We start from the raw sequence: 18,591 nt of genomic DNA, 5'->3' as shown, positions 1-18,591 counted from the left end.
CCCCCCCCCCCCCCCCCCCCCCCACCGAGGGCTCGGTGCCCTGAGGGGAGCCGGGGACAGGCCGAGCCCGAGACCCGCCCGTTCACTCGGCAGTGGTTTTGAGGGTAAAGGTGCCGAGGCAGACCCCGGGACTTGGATACCGATCTGCAGACCGACTCGGTCAGCAGCTCGCACATCAAACAAGCTTTTTCTGTTGGCGAGACCGGCCGCTCCTCGCGTTAGGAGACAACACACGAGACAGACCCCGGTTGTAACACACGTCAGAGGAGCGGAGCGCTTGAGGTGCTGCCAAGGCCCTGCCCAGCACAGAGCTAGGGGCACCCCTGACACATCCCATCGTACGGACCCAAGCACAGCTCAGGCTCGGTGGCAGCCTCCGACACAAGCATACAGCCCGGCGTTCTTGTCCCACACGTGCCCTCGCTCCTGGTTACGGCACCCAGGCTCGCTCCCCATGACCCACGGAGATAACGCACCACTCGCTGCCACCCGGCGAGCAACAGCCCAGAGGAAGAGCAGGTCAGGGAGGGACAGACCAAACTTTAGCTTTAGGAGCATTGAAAACACCAAATATCAGAGATGACTTCTGTCAATAAGCTCCTGTGCCTAAGGAGAGAAAATGAGGTGTTACGGGGAAAGCTATTCAAGTTCCTCCAAACGTGCCTCACGCCGGGTTTTGTGCCATCAGTCACAGTGCTTCAGAAGCAGCCAATTCAGAGCGCCCTTGTGTGCGTTCGGAACAGCCGGCCTCTGAGCATTACCTTAGCTACATGGGAAATGCCATCAGGTCACGATTAAAAGGCAGATAGGCAGATAAGCGGTGACTGCGTCAGCAGAAGTAGCAAAAAGCAGCTCTCCGCTGATATAGGTCACAGCGTCGCCTGATGCAGATGGCAGCACCCTATAAGGCCTGGAGATGCAAAGCCAACAGGCAGTGCTTTTGAGAAATGTGGTTTTTCAGGATAACCACAGTACTTGCACTGTCAAAATGCTTTTATTTACTTCTAGTAATTGCTAGGGTTAAAGGCTGGAAAATGAAGCCTTTCCGCCCCTGGTCTCCCTGCTACTGTGCAATTTCAAACATAAGCAGCAGTCACATAAACTTCATGCACCCCATTAAATTTAGCTGCTCCGTATCGCCTGTCAGAACCAGCAAATTACTCCCGCTTCCTGTGCTCTCATCACTTCGGATGCCCACTTAAGATAAGCACTTAATAAATGAAGGAAAAGGCTTAACAGACCTGCTTTAAACGGTGGGCATTGGTGGGAGAGGAATCTTGTCCTCATTCTTTATGTTAAACTTCTAATTTTCTAGATCCCACTGATAAGAATGCACTTAAGCGCAGTGTCAGAAGAGAATGCTGAAATTCCTTCCTGTGCCATTAACCACAAGCGTGGGCTCTCTTCTTCAGCCTTAATGGATCTGTCAGCAAAACTACTATTGCACTTAATTTCTGGTGGCACTGGGGGAGTCAGAGACAGCAAAACTTCATTTTCAGAGCTCCACATTCAGTTTGCAGTGCTGACACCTAGAGTTAAGCCTTCTACTTGTAAAATAAATAGGTTTGATTTGCAGCTACATGGAGATGAAATCTGCATTTCGTGGTGCCATTTCAAAAACACAAATGTTAAAAAACATCTGCTTTCCATTTCAGAGACAAATTCACATTCAGCCATTATTTTATCAAAACAACAGACAAACAAATACTGGGAGGAAAAAGTACTTTGTTCAACATCACCTAATAGCAGCAAAACAAAACCACAGTGTACATGCAGATACTATGTGTAAGACCTCTTTGCCCTTTTTCAAAAGTTTTTCCACAGTAAGCCACAGAGATTATTTCTGAGTATTTCAATCTAGAGCCTACTCCAAACAACAAAAATTAAAGCTCCATTTGCAAGTTTTTCAAATGAGAATTCATACTGCCTTGAATTGGAGGGTGAGCTGAGCACAAAATGCATGAACAATTCCTTAACAGTCATTAAGCCATTGAGAAATTACCAGAATTGTTGCTACACTGATGAAACTCCAACTAAAGACATAAAAAATCTATTTGAGCAAGACACTGGCACAGTCATTGGCTTGTTTCTCTTAAATTTGAGAACATTACTCCCCTTTTCTTATTGCCAGTAGGAAAATACTGTTGAAAGTGTAGGTTCAGCTGTAGCCTAGAATCAGAGAGAAAAGGTGAAGATATCAAAATCATTGCCATTGCAGTCATTTTTCACTATGCTACATGAGTTGTGCTTGCAGATAAAGGGGCTCGTTCAAGCCTATTTGCTGAAGTGCAGCTCAGGAAATGGTGGGCCCTATTATTCAAAAAACCGAAATAGTGCAGAAGAGCAGAGGAAGAATAGGAGCGTAGACACTGGCAGATTAGGGCTGTGGGGGAAGTGCAAGGTCAGTGCAGAGTCAGTAAGTGAGAGGTCAGAAGAGAGCTAGCTTGAGGAGACAGCTGGGGAAAGAGAAAGGTTATTTATGGAGAATAAGTTTGAAATTCATTCAGGATTACAGAATAAGAACGAAGGCTAGGAAAGAACTTGCAATGATTGTTATCAGCTCGGTCTGCGGACAAGTGGGAGCTGTAGAAGATCAAAGCACTTGGAGAACAAATACATAAACTTAAAATTCAAAAGGAATCAAAAATTACAGTATTCAGCCACTTCCCCACTCATCTCCAAGACAAATTAAATTGGATCCTTCTTTTCTTGACCCCCCCCAAAAAATAAAAAACATAGACTTCCAGACTTGGGGGGGACGCTGCACCCTGTCTGCTGTCTGCCCCCAAGCTCCCATGAGCAAGCTCCTTTCCCTTGGTGCGCTAGCAGCAGGCATCCATTGCACACTGTCCTTGACCTCTTCCTGCTGCGCATTGCACGAGTTTATGCGTGAGTACCGGGACAATTTGCTCCTGCCCAATTACACAAAAATGAAGGCCTAGAGAAAAAGTTTGGTGCCAAAATTCACTTCTGATAATAGTTCAGAGCCCAAGGCACTGACAGGCAGAATGATGAAGAAGAAATGATGGACTAGCACCTGCATGAAAAACACATACCAGCATGCTTTGAGAAAACATTTGTTCAGGGGTAGAAAAAGCATGCCTGCAGTCCTGTGAGCAATCTTGATACAAGATTACTCTATGTTGGTTTAATTGCTTCTCCCCCCAAGTCAGCTCCATGTTCCAACTGTGTCTCCTGGCCTCCTGAGGATTAGGAAATCCCGCTCTAGGCCAGCAAACGAGGCAGTGGGGAGGAGGAGAGGGAGGAGGAGGTGGAATTGCAGAAAATGTGCCAGGATACAAAGAGCTGAATGGGCTCTACACTGCTAACTACTGCGACATGCAAGCTGCGACAGAGCTCATCTCTCCAGCCTATAGAAAAACAGGGACCACGTTCTTCTGCCTTAGCCACAGGTAGCATTACACATCGTGAGCAAGGCAGGGTATTTCCGCTTGCTCGTGTATAAGGGACAGGCATCCTGGAGCTACGCACTTTCAGGTGACGGAAGACAAATATAAAACTTATCCTGCAATAGATCATCCTCAGATCCTAGGAAATACAGAAATACAATGGGTTTGTTTTCTTCATCACTTCCCTGGTGTCAAAAAAAAAAAAAAAAACACACTCAACAACAAAAGCAATCAACACAAACCCTGCTCTGAAGGCCTTGCAGGCTGTCTGACTTGCAGTTGTTGCATAATGCAGATTGCAGAATACAGACAATTGTCTGTGCCACTTGGAAATCAGAGTCCTCAGGACAGTCTAAGTCAGCAACTTTTTCAACTCTAGCACCAAAGACATTTGGATTTAAAGCTCAGATACTTCATGTACTTGCAAATTTCATCTACCTTTTTTTTTTTTTTTCCCAAAACTTCATCTGTTGTTTGACTGCTGTCAGAATGGATTTCTATTACAGTTGTAGTGTACACATCACACTCACCACTGCTCAATGATCAGGAGGATAAATATCTGGGAGGAAGATGTACCCTCTTTTCCATTTTCTTAACCTCTCTACTGTCCCCACAATGTGGAGGTCTCTTTCCTCAAAATCTGTCTTCCTCTTCTTCCTTGTTTCTTGTCCTTTTTCCTACGTTTTCCTGAAATCCTTTTCTTTCCTTCCCTAAGTACCCTTTTTCCATTTGGTTTCTCTCCTCTTTGGCATTTCTCCTCATCAGATCAAAATCCTTCACCCTGCCCCAAGGCAATTCACATCCCTTTCATTTTCCCAATGTTTAGTCAAGCCCCTTAAATCTCCCACAAAAACTCCCCATTTTTCCTGCTTTCAACGTTGTCCATCTGTCCAACGTTTCTCAAGTTTTCTCCCGCACCACGTCTTCTCTACTTTGTTGTTTGTGGGCTGTCCTGATGTCACCCAAGAGCAGCACCTGCTTGTTTAGTAGATGCAGAGTGGAGGTGTCCAGATCTCTCTGTCCCCCAGCTTCAAGGACTCGCACAGGGCTTCCGATGCTGCTGGCTTAGAGCAGCCCTAGCTGTAGCCCGATTTCTGCGGAGCAAGGCATATGCAGGGAAAAGGATGAGAGCATGGCTTCTCTGAGTCTCCTCTGCCCCCAAAGGAAGCTTTGTGGATCCAGAAGGCAGCTGAGGCTGACACCCACAGCACTGATGATCTCTAGGCACTGCAGATGCGGATCCAGTCCAAGGATCTCACAGGATTTCCTTTCCCTCACAGTCCTCTGCTCTCAAGCATTCAGGTGCTCACCACCTAGGGAACTACCACCTAAGCCCCATCCTTCCAGTCCCATAGCCCAGGCAACGCATCCCCCACGGGATGCAGGAGGCAGCTCCACAACACCCAGCTGCAGCCGCAGCACCAGCCCCAGAGCTCAGTGGGAAGGAGAGCAGCTCTGTGAGCTGCCGCTGCCAAAGCAGCCTCCAGCAGCTCCCACTGCCTGGCCATGCCTCGAGTCAGCCAAAAATTTGTGGGGAAGGGAGGAACAAAGCACTGTCGTCCCCACCCACTCCCCTATAATTATCCTGTGCTTCACAAGCAAGTTTATCTATCTGGATACACAGTGCCATACAGCCAGCTGTGACCATAGGGAACTAGCTGTTCCCCTCTTGGAGAATTTTCCCTGCCCTCTTCCCAAGTATTTTTAAGCTAACTCACATCCATTTAGTGTGCATTCCTTTCAGGATGTGATTTACTAAGCCACAGATGAGAACTGGTCTTTCTCCTAGAAAACTGGCCCTTAGTTCTTACATCCTGCAGGCCTTGCTGCCTGTTGTCCCTCCGCTTCCCCAGGACCCCCTATGGGACCCCCACCCCAAGCTAACCAGCCTCTGGCCCAGCCCAACGGCAACCCCAGCCTCAGGACCCTTCCAACTTGTAAGTGGGGTCCTGATGCCGTAACACCCAAAACCACATTGTGGCCTGCCTGGATCCAACAAGAGAAAGTAAAAGAAAATCCTTAAGAAAAACAAGCAACCTGGCTCCTCCAGCAGGAGGTTGGTCTCATTTGGTCATCAAAGCCACAAGGACCAGCACTTAGTGTCAGTAAGCCAACCTCAGCAGCTGACAAGATCAGTTCAGGCTCACAAAGGAAGGCTCACTCAAGAAAGGCTTTCAAAGCCACAGACAAATCTCTCTGACTCCCCACGTCCCCTCTCCAGGGGAAAAAAAGGGGTTGGGTCCCAGGACAGGAGTCCCCTCCTGCCCAGCTCCTCATTAACCAGGACTGTTAGCAGTTAGCAGCCCTCCTCGCTGTGCCAGCATCCTTTCCAGAGATGTGTGGGGTGACAGTAGCAGAGAAGAAAATGTGATACAGACCTAGAAACATATCCCTGCAGTAAGGCAGTGATGGGAGCTGAAAAACTCACTAAAATGACTGTTTAAGACAGGCTGTCCACCTGCAAAATAGACGGCTTTCATTGGTTGCTGAGTTTATTATTTAAGGAGCACATCCATCATCCACAGTCATGTTAAGAACTAATTTATTTTATATTCACAACAGCAAAAAATCCCGTGTACTGGCAGTGACACATTCCTGGATCACTCAGACACCTGAAAAAAAAAAAAATCACCCTACAAACACATCTGAATGTAAGACAGAGGACTGGACCTAATCAGAATACTTAACACCTGTTAACTGTATTCTCAAGGACATTTCCTTTCTTTGGGCCAAAGCAAGACCTTTAAATACACTCAGCTACATCTGCCTGTGTACAGCCCATCTCCCTGATGGGAGGTCTTTCCGTGGAGCAAGGTGGCTGAACCCTCAGTAAACTACAAGAAGCACACCCTACCATCAGGCAGATGACTTTGGATGGCCGTGCAATTTATCTTTCCCTTCAGATGCACCCCTTCTTCCAGGACTGTCTGACATGCCATTCTTACGCTGCAGTCAGGCTCTGTGAGTAATGTTTCATTCACGATTCATATGATTTTTCCAACTGTATTCGTGTTTCTCTAGGCTCTCATCAGGGAAGTTGCACTCCCTGCCACTTGCCCACATGCAGCTCTGCGTGCAGACAGCTGTAAGGAGGAACGCACAAGAACCCGACCTCTGCGGTGCCGTGGCACAGCGCTCGTAGATCATGAGCCTTGTAAACTCCGTTTTACGGCTGTCTGCACATGCAGCAGAGCAGCGGGAAGAGCAGCACCACAAGAACTGTGAGAGGAGATGACAACTTGGGGGAGAGATAAGGAGAAACCACAATGAGGGCAGGTGGAAAAACCAGACGGTGCAAGTTTTCTGGGGATAGCTATTAAAAAAAGAGAGAGAGACTCTCTCAGGATGTTTGGGGGAGATAAATCTTCCGAGTTTTTGAAAAGGGGAAGGCAGCCCTTGCAGATTCACTCACCACAGCCCTAACAACCATAAATCTTCTCCACATGGGCACCATCCTTCCCCACGCGCTCACCAGGGCTGGCTGTAGTGCCGCTATCACGGAAGGATCTGTCACATTAAGCAGAACAGCACTTGGCAGTTTGCGTGAGTTATGGTCGCAGCCAGCACAGCTGGGTGCTGCGGTGGTTGACAGGCTCTGTAACACAGTCACAATAGCAAGCACTATTAAAAAAAATAAAAATAAAAAAAATCACCCAAATGGTTTGAGAACAGAGCTGAAAAATAGTTTTAAAACATGTCCTTTAACCTCATGAGAGAATTGCAGACTGGGGGGAGCGATGAACTCCCTGCCGAGGGGGAAGACTGATCTCGTGGTTTCTATTCGCCTTGGCAAGTCTCTCCCAGCTACGCACTTAACGTGTCCGTGTGAGCGGATTCCTCACGCTCAGTCCAGAAGCTTTTAATCTCCTCTCACTTGAAACAAGCTGCGGTACCATCCTTTTCTCTCCCCAGTATGCCCCCAAGGCATGGTTCTCCACTTCCTATCCCTCTGCAGAAATAAGACCTCACACTTCGGCGGCCACAGACACCCAGGAGCAATGCTGCTCCTCCCCTTATCTCTCACCCGCTCCCAGTGCTCAACACACTTTTTCCCACAGCCCTAAGCTGGTTTACACCTCTGGTTTCAGGGAGTTTCAGAGGAAACCGGCGGACACGCCAGCTTTACAAAGAATTAAAACAACCAAACCAATTCACTACCACAACAGATATACCAATCCAGACACAACAATGAAAGATTTGCTTGTCTCCATGCACTTTTGGAGTCGATTAGGCAAGTGTCAGAGTGATTTGACTTCTCTTCCGACCCCTGTGCATAGAGCTTCCACCCTACTCAGGCAGTATAAGCACACATCTTCTTTTTGAAAGTCTTGGGCACAAAAAGAAACAACCATTTAAAAACAAAAAAAAACAAAACAAAAAAAAAAAAAAAACACAGCTCTGATGACTTCTAATCTAAAGATACGACCTCATCAGAAGGAAACCAAGTTAGTGACTGCCCATTTCACAGACTGACATGGAAAAGGACATCTAGCCTTTTGAGAGAGAAGGTAAAGTGAAGGCATATCGAACACATAAGATCATAAGATGCTTACAATAATCTCACCACCAAAACATTTTACAGACACAGCTATGCTTGCTTTCAGCAGGAACAGCAGATCCCAGCAAGGTCTGTTTTCCACTTGGGGAGAAATACACCTATACGAGAAAAACACTGCACGAGTTAGCAATCTAAATTCAGCCTGTCCATGGGAGGTGAGACAGACTTGGAGCCAAACCTCAGCAGTTTCTTTCCTTCTCTCTACCCCACTCAGAGGTGACTTCTGTAAAGCTCTAGGAGAGGGATGTTAGGTAACACTTGCCTTCTGCTGCAGATTCCCCCCCAAACATCATTGCTTTTGCAGCAGATTAGCCCAAAGTCACACCTGCCACTGACCAAGCGGGACACCATTCACCTCTCCACCAAATGCCACATGGAGAGGGAGAAGAGAGACGTAACAGATCTCTTAAAGCCCCCGTTAATTTAGTGCCTAGGCAGGAGCCCCATCCCTATATTCCCCCCACCTTAAGCCAGCAGCAGTAAGAGGACACAGGACCAGACCCCATTCCCAAGCAGTACTTCTCTTGATTTTTAAAACCACTTGCTCATTTACCAAAAACAGCTGGAGGCATCTCACAGTTGAAGCTGCACTTCCAGCTGGGAGGTATTTCACTGATTATGTAACAGATGATCAAAAAGAAAAACAAATTAAATTAGAAAAAGGAATATAACAAATTCCATCCCTCATAGCGTTTGTTCAGGTTTTTATTAATATAAGCTAAATAACAGGAAAAAGCATACGGGGAACGTGGGTGTATATGGTAAGTGTAATATATCAGCTTCTTTCATGCAGATGCAGTTTTTACAAAACAAACCAGAGACATGCAAACTTCTGACTGGTAGTGCAAGTTGTTGCACATTTAAGAATAGAAAAAAGGCACTAACCTATAGCCACAGTTAGAGATACGCATCGCTACACAAATTACCTGCAACATTAGACACTCAGATAAAAATCACCGACACACAGGTTTAGATAAGTGGGAGCAGATCCCTTGTTTGCATTCGCTTTGTAAAACACACCATTTATTATTTCTTTGCTGGCAAGCTGTACAGGCTGCTCCTTAAAGTGTGGGAGAGAGAAAGGCAGGACCACCAGAAGGTGACTTTCCAGGGTACAAGGGACCCTGCGGGGTGGGCGGCCACGCCGGGAGGTGGGAGCCTGTGTGTGCTCCCCACGAGCGGCACAATGTTGCTGCTGCCCTTAACAGCTCAGTGGTTCAAGCCTCAGTCGCAGGCTTTTAGTGCCGGTCAAACAGAAGGAAACACTTTTTCACCATGAGGTTGTTTTCCAAGAAATCACAGACTTTCATACCTGCTGATTTCCTATCGCCGATGAAGTTAGGTTATAGCACCCAGAATCCCTCTTAAAGGTCACCGTCGTGGTCACAGCATGGCACTTAGGCAAACTGAGATAAATTTAAATCTTTGGCTGTTTGGTGAAGCTCTGCATTTTCATTAGTTAGGAGAATTCCATTAGATCAGCCACCTTCACTTTTGCCCACTGCTTTAGTTTCAGTCACTTTTACACTAGCACCGTGCTGCAAGGCTCATCTTAACACAGTGTTAGCCATATGTTTAAAAGCTTCCTGCTAGGCCTAAACATTTTGCTCGTTAGAGGAAGAGATGGATGTGCTAAATGTTCCAGAACTGTTTAGGATAATCTGGTAGGGATAGACACCTGGAAATTACACTTCAGTGTCGTTGCAGATGATGACTTAGTTTAACGATTTCTAAGCCACCGGGTTCCCTTCAGGTTTTACTGTTTAGGTGGGAGGACATTGTTACAACCTCTGTTTTCAGCTCAAAGTAAAAGCTTTCCTTGAACCCCCCTTCCCCTCAACCAAAATCTTTTCTGCTTTATATTGGACTTTCTATGTTTGCTGGTAATTTGTATTCAAACACTTACTCAGTCTTTTTTTTTTTTTTATAAAATTGTTTATTTGTTTGGGAAACAAGCTTTGCCCTTAGCTCACAGCTGAGGTCTCTGAAATCTGCTCAGTCTTGAGAAGTATTTCCATTAGGGCTTTCACAATGTCAGAATACAGAAGAAAAATGGACTGAAAAGTTGAAAGTTGCCCTATGTAATTAAGAATGAATTAGCCTCCACCCCAACCCTTTTTCTTGTGGGGAAGCAGCTTGGGGTAGGGGCTGGAGCAGCAGGAGGGGGATGCTGCACTCCCAGCCTGTCTCCACAGGTGACTGTGTGTGCACCACATTTTCCTGCAGCCGATGCTTCCTCTCCTTGCTCATATCAGTGCTTCAAACTCAGAAACTGGGCATGGGGGGAAGCCGTGCACAGGTCCACATGCAGGTGTGCAGAGAAGCTGACGAGAAGGGGTGAGGCACCTGGCTAGCCTGTGTTGGGAGCAGGTACAACAGCAAGACCCATTTGGTAGCAAGCAAAACAGCTTGTATGGTCTCACAGCAACTCCTGAGCACTCCAAGCCACCCCAAAGCATTCCAAGTAACTCCTCGTGCCATGTCTCTGCTGTATTAGGATATTTATCAACAGTATTTTGTAAGCACTTTCCCACATGTCCCTAAATACTGACCTATATGAGGAACACATAAACAAATGATGAGGGTTGCTGTTTTTCTCCCTTTTCAGGATTTCTGGTTTTTATCTCCCCCCTTCCCCCCCTTTCCTCACCATTTCACCACGATACTATTTTTTTATTATCTTAATACAGTAGCCTATCGGTGACACCAATACATTAGTAAGAACACTTTCCCATCTGAGGCAGCTGTTGGGCAGAGGGATCCCACACTGATCCCAGGGTGGCGTTTTGGTGTTGTTGGCTCCTTGCATTCGTGCAGGGTTGTGCTGGCCACGCCTGGGCTCCCCCAGGCTGCCTGGAGGCTCTGGGCACAAAGTTCATCAACCTTCCTCTCCTTCCCAAGTGGGTTTTCTCAATTTGCTGTGCCTGCTCCTATGCAATGAACTTAACGCACAAAGAACTGAAGCAGAGATGAAGATTGTAAAAAAATTACAAGAGGAAGAAAAAGCAAATAAATTAAAGACAAGCAGGAATAAAAATCCTCTATAGCACTGCAGATTTCAGACAAAACTGAAGACCCAGGACAGCATCCTACCAGAGTATAAACTACATTTGCCATTTCTTGCTAATTTAAAGCCACGGTGGTAATTTCTACAATGACAGTGTATTTACTAATGAAAGCAGTCTGAAAGGCATTTGGGGAAAAGGAACAATGTCATGACACTAAATTCACACTGTGCAAACACTGGTCTTTAAATGAGGTTGTCTGTGCCCCCTGCATTATAGAAATAAAGCTGAGGTAGCTTCCCTACCCTTCTTAAATAAGGCAGGAATTACTCAGCTCATCCTCCACTTGAGCAGAATGTGAACTTCTGATGAAAAGTTTGCTTTTGTTGCTCTGCCAAGTGCTAGGCCCAGAACCTGGGAGGATTAGCAACAGGAGCAGGCTGGGGACACGTGCTTTAGCTAGCCTTGTTTGCAGTTCGGCTCCTTAGCAAGGTACAGCCTGACCTTAGGTGACTGTGGCTAAAAGGAACAATTATGGAGCTCAGCAGTGGAAAAAGAAAAAAAAAAAGTAAAACAAAAACAGACAGACAGGAGCCATATAACTAAAAGAATTTAAAGTGCTCAACTAAATTATGCACATTAGAATACCCTGCATCCAGGCTTTATTAACCACTTCAGTGAAAACAGAACCTCAGAAGAGATTACAGAAATCTTGGATTTCTTCTAAAAGAGTTGCTGTATTGCTTTCATTTCTCTCTTGAGCATCAGAAGACAAACTCTCATTTATTTACAGGTCTACGGTTCTATCACAGGCTAAGTGGAACACATCGTAAATATTGACTGATCTATGACATAATTCCTTACAGATGGGAAAATAAAAATTGAGGGACTTGCCCTAAGTCACAACTACTTGCTATAGCCTGATAGTAAGGCTGTGAGCTGACTCCCTTTGCAACTGTAGAATCATAGAATATCCTGAGTTGGAAGGGACCCTTAAGGATCATCAAGTCCAACTCTTGACACCGCACAGGTCTACCCAAAAGTTCAGACCATGTGACTAAGTGCACAGTCCAATCTCTTCTTAAATTCAGACAGGCTCGGTGCAGTGACAACTTCCCTGGGGAGCCTGTTCCAGTGTGCAACCACCCTCTCTGTGAAGAACCCCCTCCTGATGTCAAGCCTAAATTTCCCCTGCCTCAGCTTAACCCCGTTCCCGCGGGTCCTGTCACTGGTGTTAATGGAGAAAAGGTCTCCTGTCTCTCGACACCCCCTTACGAAGAAGTTGTAGACTGTGATGAGGTCTCCTCTCAGCCTCCTCTTCTCCAGGCTGAACAGGCCCAGTGACCTCAGCCGTTCTTCGTACGTCTTCCCCTCCAGGCCTATCACCATCGTATCCATCTTTTGTAATGTCAGTGGGTTTGGGACAATTGTGTATTAAAAATAGTTAATATAGCCACCTAAAATTCTATATTTTTGAAGTATTTTTAACATAACCTTCAATTCCACAGCATAGCCCTGCATCTCTTAGAGTTTGCACACATTGGTCAAGACCAGCAAAAAATTGCTTGTTGTCCACAAGCCTGAACTGCCTAGTGATCACCTAAAAGGCTTTTAAACACCACAACTTTCTGATACTTATTTAAGCTTGCTCTTCTCTGAAGGTCAATATATCATGAAAAGGTTAGTAACGGTCAATGAAGCAAGACGGCACTTAGTGTAGCAGATTTGCCCCTAGAAAGGAAAGTCTCCAGACTTTGTTACAAATGGGAACTGCTGAAGAAAAAGGAGCTGGTGCACTGGGGAGACAAAGGCAGCGGGCTTGCTCAGCATCTGACCTGTACAGGGGCAATAACATGACACTTCAGGAAGCTCTGAAACCCACGGGGAACCTCTCCATGGCTGTACAAGGAAATACTTCTCACCTCCTTCCAGCTCTGCTGGTTTTGAAGGCTTCTAAGTTCTTGTCTGAGCATGGATCTGTTGGCATTTTCTGCATTAGCAGATTCCTGTTCAAGAAGGACTTCAAGAGGAGCCCTTCTAGCAAGGCGAGCAGCAGGCACAGAAGCGTGCTGGCGTGCTCTCTCTGAGCCTGCTCATGGCTCTCTGCTGCCAAATAGCCTGGAGTGTTTGCGTGCCGATACCCCTGGTAGAAGGAGCTCTAGGATCAGAAGTAACTCCACTGAAGCCATCAAAGATGATCTTGGTCCTCTGTGTGATGTCTTTCAAACGCTGTTTGTGGGCACATCAAAACACCAGAGGCATGTCTTTGGGATGTAGTCATCCAGACGCAGGCATCTTGGGACGTTTATAAATGCCCAGTACAAGCCACAGAACACAGGCCTGCTGCCTGCTGATCTGCGTTGGGGAAAATTGCTGGGGTTGAGGGAATTTATTGAGAGCCGTACTTCAAGGGCCCCCTGTGGCCAGGCAGATGGGCCGGATGCAGCTGGGGTGCTCCCTCCCCTTCTGGAGCACTGCAGAGCTGGCAAGGGTGAGCTTGGCTCTGGGACATCTCGGCAGGGCTCTGCACAGCCCTGGACACGGTGTCCATGGGGACAAGCCGCAGCCCTTCCACACCCCTGCCAACCAGACGGGGAGCCAGTGGGTGGCATCCACAGCCGTGACACCCCCCAAGTCTTTCCCACTGAAAGCACCTAATTAGTCCTTTTTTAGAGTCTGTTTCTTGAGAGTTAAATTGCATGAGTTTAAAATTGGACTTAGCTAGCCAGGGTGGCTGGACCCTGACAAAGAGCTGCCAGGCCTGCCCTGTGCAAACACCCAGGGTTTTAGGGGAACGTGTTGGAACATGAAAACAGCTCCTTGCACTGGTCTGACAGGTTACTGACTGTAATTCTCAGCAAAGACAACAGATTCACACAACCACAAAATGTAACGCATTTTCTAGGAAGATTTAGTGTTGTCCATAAAGACAAGACAGCGCCGTGCACCAGCAGGGGCAGGGATGGGATTTCGGCCGCGCACAGCTCCCTCCACACACCAGCGGCTGCGCGGAGGTCAGCTCATCCCGCCGGCTGCTCTGTCAGACAGGCGAGTGCCGTGACCTGAGCCAGCCCGCCAAGCACCGATGCCAAAGGAGATACAAGGCACAGGGCTTCCATATAAGGGGAGGAAGGAGTCGGGAAAGCTTAGATGAAAAAGAAGGACCAAAAAAATATTGCAGAGGTTCAGCTCGTATCAACACAGCCTGCACGGTGCCACCTTTGGCCCCTAATCCCATAGAACAAGAACAAAGCTAGATCCAAAAACACAGCTAAAAGGAAAGCGTACTATCTGGACATACTATCTCCTCTGTAGAGCACTTATTATTAACTCTTGGAAACCACAATAATTTATTACTGAAGTAAAAGTACAGTGAAACCCTAAAGAGCATTCCCAAGAACCAGCCATACCCTGTGGCAGATACACTGGCCACGGCGAAGCATTCAAGCTTCAGACAGGAGATGATCAGTGGCCAGACATATTATTGTTTTTTAAATATAAGTTGTACCTTAAGCCAAAAGGAAAATCTTGTGAGATGACATCAGAATGCCCATTGGGAACCAGGCAGTGAAGGAATGGCCACAGACAGTGCAGTTTTAGGGAGTGCATTAGTGAGCTGGAGGACGCAAGCTTATGGAACAGAGCTGTCTACATGAGCTCAGGATGTCTTTGCAGAAAGCACGAGCTTTCTTTTACTGGAAATAGTTCGATGCTTGTCTGAGCAGGGGCTTGCTTCAAAGCACTGTCTTGTTAGGTCACCTCTGGACATAACAGGAAGTTGTCACTTGCATGGAAATGAAACAGAAGTCAATGAGCTAATTAATTCACTCAGAATTTAAAAATCCTTTCTTCCTATCTGTCCCTCTGCCCACGACTCCTAAATAAACTATGTAGAAAGGGGTCAGATTCCCCTGTGTCTCTGACTTCAAGTATACACACCGTGTTCCCTCTTCATACGGCTATCTTTGATGTGAAGCCACCGTGTGCTGGCTACAAACTCTCTAAATCCATTATAGGCACCCCTTGTATAATATGCACCTTGCTTTAGAACGCAAAACATTTGGTTCCCAAAAACATGATAGGATGGCTAGAGTAACCACTAACCAGACACACTGGAATGCCTGAAAGTGTCCAAGATTAGTCATTTGGCAGTGGTCCTGGGGAAATGCAGTTTTACATATCCCACTCCGCACAGAAAGGTTTAGTGCTCGGGGCCCGCTGACAGGCCTGACCCCACTCCTTCCCCTGCAGAGCGCAGCACAGCTTAGGTCGGTCACAGCTCCAACAGCCAGAGATGGGATGCAAGTGCCAAAAAATCCGTATCATTCACTTTGTCAAATCTGTCTCCAGCATATTCTTTTCTTCACCAAAAGAAAAAGAAATCCAAAACAAAACAAACCCTTTCCTATACTTGGCTGAGCATGGTATTTTATTTTATTTTTTTTTTTCCTGGATAATTTCAGCTTCTGTATTTGTTAATTGAAAGAAAAATACACGTGTCAGATGCACACTGATCAGAATTCCGGTGGGTGTTCCTATCTTATACAGGAGATCAAAGGTTGGAGAAATTTCATTCTGATTTGAGGGCAACGGAACAAGGTTACCTAAGAGCAGCATGCGTGCTTGTCAGCCATACACAGCAAGGCAAACACAAGGCTGCGTTTGGGTGTTACAGGGCTGGCAGGACCAAGAAGCGGCATCAGTCAAGTTCGATGCAGGACTTGCATGGATGCATCTTTTAAGATGCCTACACCTCACCCTGTGCTTTTAAGAAGGGATCCAGTCACCTACACGTAAAGAAATGTAACCTATTTCTTAGGCCACATCCACCCAAGGTAAGAGAGCACTACACAGCGCCTGCACCAACCCTTTCAGCAAGCCAGCACATCCAAACGGGCAGCCAAGTGCTGCACGGAAACAGCTCAGGAATAGCTCACAAGCAGCGCAGCAAGCACGGCATGGTCTGGCTGCTAGGCTTGTTGGCCAGACTCTCCAAAGGACCAGGTTTCTGGAGCTGAGTGCCGAGCTGAAGCAGAATTAGTCCCGCTGGTTCAGGAATTGGCACGCTCACCAGACCACGGACCTGGGCATCATGCTGTGCGAGGCTGCCATGGCCTCAGCACTTCTGCTCAGGGCTACAGAAAATAAACCAGTTAAAACATGCAGAAACTGGCAGCTGTCTTCGTGTTTTTCACATATTACAGCTGCAGAGCTGGTGCCAAGTACTCCCGCACTCAGGACTGCACAGATGATATTGCTCCTTCAGTGCATGACATTCATGGAGCATTCCAGTCGGGAAAGAACCCAGCACAAGCGAATGGATGAATGGAAAAACGAATTACTTCAAGTTGATTTAAAGAAGATATTTAGTCATGCATGGGAATGAAAAAAGGAAAATAGGTGACCAAAATAGAATGAAGCAATTGGAAACAGCTGATGTTTGATGAAAAGAAAGATAACTTTTGGGGTGAGAAATCTAAAAGCCTTAAGTATTTTGAAAGCCAAATTGTGCATGACTTCTTAATCCTCTAAATGGTGCCAGCCCATCCAGAATCCATTCCAGAAAGGTTTCCGAAACAGATGATTCTAGAACTAAGCCAAAACCTTCAGCCAACTCTGGAAAATCTTCTTTAGTGTCAGACTAACATTTTGTGAGCTCATGTCAGTGTTGGAAAATGACTCCAGCTGTAAGCATGAGAGAATAGTTTTGCAAAGGAACCCCTGAGCTTTGGTCTGGTTTTATGATTTGCAATAAGAAAAGGCAGGACAGGGAACTAAAAAGAAACCTTGACAGAAGAAAAAAAAAATATAGAAGGGCTGAGTTGCATTTTCTGACAGAGCCATTACTGCCCGTCCACTTCACAGAGTGGGCATGTTTCATGCAGCACTGGAAGCAAGAGCAGGGCTTTGCTTCACACGAGCTTTACATTAGCACACTCAGCAGACAGAAGCAGAAGATGTTTCCTCAGTCATGCCCACAGCACCTTATGACTTGAACTCTGACAACACCTATTTTACAGCTCCGGCCACAGTCCAAATCACTCCAATTGCCATTAAAAATCTCTGCCAAAATGGCAGCTCAGACAACACAGTCACCCTTAACCAGACAGAGTTCAGGTGACAACCTGCATGGGACACGGGAGGTGCTGTCACAGGCACCACTAAATTATTTTCCCAACGCAGCTCTTTTTTAGGCTTTGAATAAACTTCTGGGCACATCTCAAGCCTGAAAACAGAGACATCCTAGTCATTCATGTTTCTCGTTACCAGCTGCTCTTTATGTGCTGTCAGTCGTCCCCCCCCCTTTTTTTTTTTTTTTAAAAAAAAAAAAGCCCAAAAGTTAGTAGATAAATAACAGATCCTGCTTTCTGCCTTTAATAAATCATTGGCAGAAATGGAGGAGCTTTTTGATTCATAGGGACATAGGTAGCAAGCCAACCAGACAGTATATTCCTATTTTTCATAACAAATACTGATGTTTTCCTTCCATGAGTGTCCACATCTTTTTAAGTGACAAGAAAGAAGCTTGCTGTAATAAGCAAACCTGAGGTCAGACCGCCTTGTCTATATCAAACCATATGGAAGAAGAAAAGAGGAGCTACATGAAATTCATGACATTTGGGAAACATTTTGTATAGAGAGCCTGAAAAGGGTGTACATTGCCAGCCTGGCAGAGAGGACATAGATATCCCAAACAGAAGCCTAAGCAAACAGACAAATCAATATTAAATTCACCCCCAACATACGATTTGTGGGGCACCAGATCTACTTGGAATCGAAGTCAAATTTGGGAAATGACTGTGAACAGAGACAAAAATTCAAAACAGAACTGTATATAGCATATTCAAACATGCTTTGAGCAGAGGGGTTGGCGTAGATGATCTCCAGAGGTGCGTTCCAACCTCAAGTATTCTATGATTCTGTGAAATGTTTTGCTTTGGTATTTTCTAAATTAAATGGTTTGGTTTTGATTTTTTTTTTTTTTCCAAAATGAAAGGGGACAAAAATAAACAGCTTATAAAGCAACACCAGGCATTCTGTTTGGGACCGAACAAAACATTTTGGAAAATTTATTTATTTTTTGCCTCCTAAGCTCATCAATTTTCTCCAAATAAACTTCTGCTTTTGTTTTCATTAAACCTGTTTGGGTTTCATATTTGAGTGGGGGGTAGGGGTTTTAGACAGCAAGCCAAAAAACTCACCATTTATCCAGCTCTGCTCCCAACCCCTATTTTCTTATTTCCTGGGGGAAAAACTGCAGGGATGATAAACCCTTTCAGGTGCACCCCAGTTTTTTCAAGGATTAAGGTGCAGAGCAGGCATCTCTGCAGCCAACAGTAGCAAACAGTAATGCAGCAAACACCAACCTTGTGTGTTTCCATGGCCATGGTGCCTCAGAGACCTCCTCTTTCATCCACACGCTCCTCCTCTCCAAAGGCACCTCCTCATCTCTCTTTGGCTGGGGAAGGGGTGACAATTCAGACGTACTCATTTCCCAATAGATTTTGTTCCAAGGGAAATAAAATAGGTGTCTCTGCTCTTTCATTCTTTCCCCACCTTTCTCGTCTCCCTGGGTCTATTTACTCATCCAATGTGGTCACTTACAGAAGAGAAACTA

The 18,591-nt window shown here is 46.0% G+C and overlaps 1 protein-coding gene across 2 annotated transcripts in view; it reads right to left on the bottom strand.

The window, feature by feature from the left end:
- The window catches only part of PDE8A (phosphodiesterase 8A), a 163,829-nt gene that overhangs the window by 128,809 nt on the left and 16,429 nt on the right, over nucleotides 1-18,591 (bottom strand). The window contains exon 1 of one of the 2 annotated variants that reach the window (XM_035335389.1): nucleotides 8,433-8,455. The exons of the other annotated variant lie outside the window; for it this stretch is intronic. The gene's annotated coding sequence lies outside the window, so the exon portion shown is untranslated. Of the gene's footprint in view, nucleotides 1-8,432; nucleotides 8,456-18,591 lie in introns of those variants that run through there. 2 annotated transcript variants of the gene reach the window in all.

Source organism: Oxyura jamaicensis, chromosome 10, assembly GCF_011077185.1.
Source record: "Oxyura jamaicensis isolate SHBP4307 breed ruddy duck chromosome 10, BPBGC_Ojam_1.0, whole genome shotgun sequence".
In the NCBI taxonomy this organism is placed as follows: Eukaryota; Metazoa; Chordata; class Aves; order Anseriformes; family Anatidae; genus Oxyura; species Oxyura jamaicensis.
This window is presented reverse-complemented; position numbering and strand designations above follow the sequence as displayed.